The sequence below is a fragment of the Daphnia magna genome, linkage group LG7 (genome assembly GCF_020631705.1).
Source record: "Daphnia magna isolate NIES linkage group LG7, ASM2063170v1.1, whole genome shotgun sequence".
NCBI classification, from domain to species: Eukaryota; Metazoa; Arthropoda; class Branchiopoda; order Diplostraca; family Daphniidae; genus Daphnia; species Daphnia magna.
The window spans coordinates 6,745,818-6,751,174 of NC_059188.1; the positions used below are offsets into that span (position 1 = coordinate 6,745,818).

At 48.0% G+C, this 5,357-nt stretch overlaps 1 pseudogene; it reads right to left on the reverse strand.

The window, feature by feature from the left end:
- Positions 1-4,522, reverse strand: LOC123474495 (annotated as a pseudogene).
- Between the last annotated feature and the right edge of the window lie 835 nt (positions 4,523-5,357).

Sequence of the window (5,357 nt, forward strand, 5' to 3'; positions counted from 1 at the left end):
TTATTCTTCGGTGGTTCTTCCTCCGGCACAAGGGGTGGATGACCTCGGCCAGGACTCCTCCATGCTGCTCCGCGAATGATTCCCGGACGTGTCCAGCTCACTGATCTCCCATCCGTACTCCGGCTCCTTTTGTGCGGGTAACCGATAGATGCGTTCTACATACCGCGCTGCTGCCAGGTCCTCTTCATCGAAGTCCAGGGAGTAATGACTGCTGACGAAGCTGACATTGCATTTTCCGCCACGAAGCCTCGCGATGCTGTCGTTTAGCGCTGCAATGTCTATACCCCTTTCCTGGACGTCACTGGCCGGTGACATACAGTATGGTGAGGGCCTGTCTTCGAGTAGTGCGACCGGATCTAAAGGGAGGGTGGAGGTGCCTGAGGATAAGGAGTCTTCTTCCCAGGGGTCGTCTACCGAGAGTAGGGAGACGTCTGCGTCGTACATAACCTCGTCGTCGTCGTGGTTGTCCGCGCAATACAGGATGTCCTCTTCATCATCTGGGCAGGCCGCCACGTATCGGAATTCCTCCATGTCAGACGAGTAGTCTGCGCAGTAGAGTATGTCTTCTTCGTCCGGGTCGGGGATCCAGGCCGCTTGTCCACCTTTCTGGTCTTCCCGATCATCCGTGGATGTAAGGGGGGAGGGTTGGAGCCTAGGGATAGAGTGTGGTGAGGATTAATAAGGCTTGGTATCGAAGGGTTGGTGGGGTGTTATGGGGTACATGGTATACTCTGCACGATTCTGGGTGGGTTTATTCTAAATGACACTAACATAAAATCTACGACATTGCATGATACATGGGAAAATTAAGGGTGGCAATCAACTCGTGGGGTTTTAATACTAGGGACGCGAGAGGAGGGCTGCTGCTTCTCTGTGTTGGGCTAGGCTACGAGGATGTGAAGTGAGTGGGATGAGGTACGGTTGTTGGTTTAATCCTTGCCGCCCTGTGGAACCGGCGGGAGTTGGGGGTGGGGGTATATTGACAATGGTGACCGGAGCAGTTGGGGCCAAGTTGATGGTTGCTTGGGGTCCCAACTCAATGTCTCGATGGGCAGACTGAGGTGGCGTTAACAAACTGCATGGGTTAAAGTACCGACAGCAAGGCATGTAAAGACCCAGGAGGGAACCGAGTCCACAGAATCGGAAAGCCAGAGCAATGGATACTCCTACTCCCGACATGATGCCGAAATTCCGAAGCCAGTATCCGATCCTTGCCATGAAGGAGACGTCTTGTGCTTGTCCGGGCTGGACGAAGACTGTGTTAACGTGTCGTTCACCCGACCTTTCTGTGACATAGCCCATCTGTATGTACGCCAGGATGTCGGCCATGATGGTTTTATCACTTAGGGGATGCGATGTTATTGTTGGGTGCAACTGCAGTATCATGCTCAAAGAGTTATCGACCTCCAGGGGCATAGTGTCGATGAAACGGCGGCCTTGTATCTCTAGGTTGGGGTTGATTGGCATCCAGGTGTTGTTCTTGAAGGTGTGGGCTTTGCCGTTGAAGTTTACGAAGTTTGCGTGGCAGTAGCAATCGGAGTACTTCGTGAGCTCCCAACCTTCCACGTTGATGGTCTGGTTGCACCACCGAGGTTTGGCTCCACATGGCGTGAAAACCGTCTCGAAGGTGACGTTGCTGGGAAAACACTGCAAAACGGATACGGATGCCCCGACCGCCAGTAGCTTGGTGCATAATGGAAGGTCCAGATGCTTAGCGGCTAACCATCCGACGTATTGTGCAGTCGTTGTAGCGGCATGGTAGGCGGTTTTCCGGCTTTCACATTGCAGGTTACAAATTTCTCGGGCAAGGTGGTTTGAAATGTCCATTGCAAATTCTCTGTTGTATTGTGTATGACTGGCGTATTCCTTAATTGGGTCCCGAATACGGAAGGTAGTGTCGTTTTCGGTCGAGTACTTGACACCCATTCCCTTTTCGATAACCCTTAACTCACACGGCTTCGCTTCCTTCCAGGAATCGTCCCAGACGAGGGTCACGAGGTTGTGTTTGAAAGAGCCGTTTATTGCTCCAGGGATGTCGCCAAGTGGAGAGCTGATGGTACAGTTCGGGCATTCGCTCTGTAAGGTCACTTCTTCGAGGCGACAGTTGGTAATCTTTTCTGTCGCCGTCCGAAGCCAACTGGCTTCCTAGAATGGGTGGCCTTCCAGGGCGAACGAGTTGGGACCTGTTATATCCCTCGCCTTTCCTTGACATTGTCGTGTGTCTCTCATCTTTCGGCACGTTGCTGCATCCACTTCGATGGAGTTGCGGCCGTAAGACACTTGATTCCATTGCATGAAGTCCTTGTACACTGTGGTGGTGGCTACCCACATGCTACACGTGTGGCAAGCAAAGCGTTTAACTTCTGGTAGCGTAGAGTAGATAGCGTACGTAATGGGTACCGGTGGATTGGGGGCGCCTTCAAAAGAGCAGTCTTTCTCCATGAACTCCAGGAATCCCAGGTTTGCCGCACCATCACAGTTACACACGGTGGCATTAAATGCGGCCAAGGGGGTAAAAAACAGGAGGGCGAGGAGGGAAATCAACAATAATTTAGGCAAGTGAAGATACGATACGGTGAATAGCACGAAATAACGAGTAAAACAAGGAAATGAATAGCAATGATACATAGGGAAGTAACGGATTTTATTCTACGGCGCGGTATGTAGTGAAAAGGCACATGGTTAACTACGCATGATGAACTGTTCATATGGCTGCTACTCAAATTATATTTAAACATCTAACATTTATACAAGGGGATGCGCTACGTGTCACGGCCATTGGGGGGTCTAAGGGCGCTCCATGGCCGTAGGCCGTTAAAGAGAGTCGTTCCGGGGTGAAAGAGAGGTCTATGTTTGGTCCTTTGTGGATGTTTGAAGTTATTCTTCCTTCTGGTAAGGGGGGTGGACCGGCGTCGAGGTCTATCAGATCCTGTTTTTCCTGCAGAGAGTACTCTTCAACCGTTGGGGGGTGGTACAGTATCCTGCACAAAAATCCGAACACTGATTTAATTTTTTAAAGCCACCTATTGGCGGGGTAAAGGGTTTTTTGTTTGTTTTTCTTTAAGAGGGAGGGTAGACGGGGTGATGGACACATAGGGCAGGGTTGGGTAAGTCTAGACATTTTTTTTATGCCTTAAGGTATTACGCTTTAAGGCAAGTAACAGGTCGGGACATTTTTGCAACCCCCAGGGTGGTGTGTTTTTTTAAAACTACAGTTGGAAATGTTGGACTTAGGCTGTGTAATACTCCTTACCCAAATAAATTAGATAGCTGCCTGTGCACAATTATCTCGATACCGATGGCATATGCGTAGAGCCTCTGATTGCGACGCCGTAGATCAGAGTTCGATTCCCAAAAAGGAATTGCAAAATATTTGGTATCGTTATAATATTCTTCATTCGAATCTGCTATAAATATTAATTTCTCTAGAACGAAGGAGATTATTATTTTTTAAATTATTTAATAAACAAAAAAAACACATATTGCTCGATGAAAATTTGTTTTATATATAAACGAGAAATTATCGTAAGTTATCCATATTAACTCAGCACCTCATCTGGAATCGAACGCCTATCTCCAGCATCACATTCAGAAACGCTACACCTACGCCATCGACAGCGACGTAAACATTTACAGGCAGCTGGAACATAAGCTAAATTGTTTCGGTAAGCAACATTACCAAGCCCAAGCCCTAAATTTCCAACTGTCGTTTTAAAAAACACGCCACCCTGGGGGTTGCAAAAATGTCCAGACCTGTAACTTGCCTTAAAGCGTAATACCTTAAGGCATCTTTTTAAAATGTTTAGACTTACCCAACCCTACCCTGTCGTGTCCATCACCCCGTCTACCCTCCCCCTCAAAGAAAAACAAACAAAAAACCCACTACCCCGCCAATAGGTGGCTTTAAAAAATTAAATCGGTGTTCGGATTTTTGTGCAGGATACTGTACTTCTAGTTCGTTGGTGACCTCCGGTGGTATGGGGTTATCACGACTCTCTTGGAAATCTACGCAAGGTTCTTCCTTCCAGATCATAGATTCATACAGGGGTTTGATCCTGTTTACGTTCACCAACTGGGTCTGTTTTCCCACGCATTCTTGAAATTCCACGGTGTGGTTGTTGTTGATTTTTGGGACACGGTATGGCCCCATAAAAAGGGGGATGAGTTTCTTGCTTGTGCCTGCCATTGGCGTTCTTACGTCGATTAACACCTTGTCGCCAATGTTGAATGCTTGCTCACGAGCCCGCTTGTCGTACTGGGTCCTTTGCTCTTCCCTGGCTTGGGTCAAGTTTGCTTTAACCAATACGAAGGCCTCGTGAAGACGTTGCATTAGCTGGCTTTTGTAGTCGGATGGGATGATGATGTTTGCTGGCTTTTGTAAAAATTGGTCAATAGGCACTACTGGATCGCGGCCATGATTTAGGAAGTAGGGGGTTTCTAGGGTGGAGGAGTGTACAGAGTTCCTGTAGGCGAAAGCAACTGGGCCTAGCACTTCTTCCCATTTAGAGAAACCCTGTTCCATGTATTTCCGTAGTATTTCTACTACGGTTTTGTTGAATCTTTCGGTTAAACCATTAGTCTGTGGATGGTACGCAGTGGTCCTCAACTGTTTAATTTAAAGTGTCTTACAAAGTGAGGAGAACAGCTCGGACGTAAAATTCGAACCACTGTCGGTGACAATGGCACTTGGGGGACCATGACAAAAAATGACTCTATCTGCTAGCGCCTTGCTCGTTGAAAGGGCGGTCTGGTCTGCAAGAGGGATAACTTCTACCCATTTCGTGAAGTAATCAGTAATTACTAGGATGTGATTGTTCCCTTGCAGGAATTGTGGTTGAATTGGCCCTAAGAAGTCATTTCTAAGACACCGAAGGGTCCTGAGGTGAGGTCTAGGCGATTTAAGAAGGCCCAAAGATTTGATCGTCGTTGGAGGGCACAGGGTTTACAAGCGAGGCACTACTCCTTTACGTCGGAGAGCATTGTTGGCCAGTAGTATTTGTCTCTAATCCGGAGGCATGTCCGCTGGTATTGAAGATGGCCGGACACAGGGGAGTCGTGATACTCGTTCAATAGCTGTTTTCTTAGGCTGAAGGGAACCGCCACTTGTTGTTGCACGAACCGTCGTCTCTTCTTTGAGATGGGCTCTTGTGTACGACACAGAAGGCCATCAGCAATGCCATACAGCTCGATTTCTTTCGCCCAAATCTGGTCTGTATTCTCTTCACTAAGGGTTCCATGTTCTAAGTAATTTGTTAGGTCCATTGTAACGAGCCAACTGCATTATTTACGCTTTACAGAAGATGGCAAATCTGCACGGACATTGAGTGTACGCAAGGTGTACACAAAGGCAACGCCCA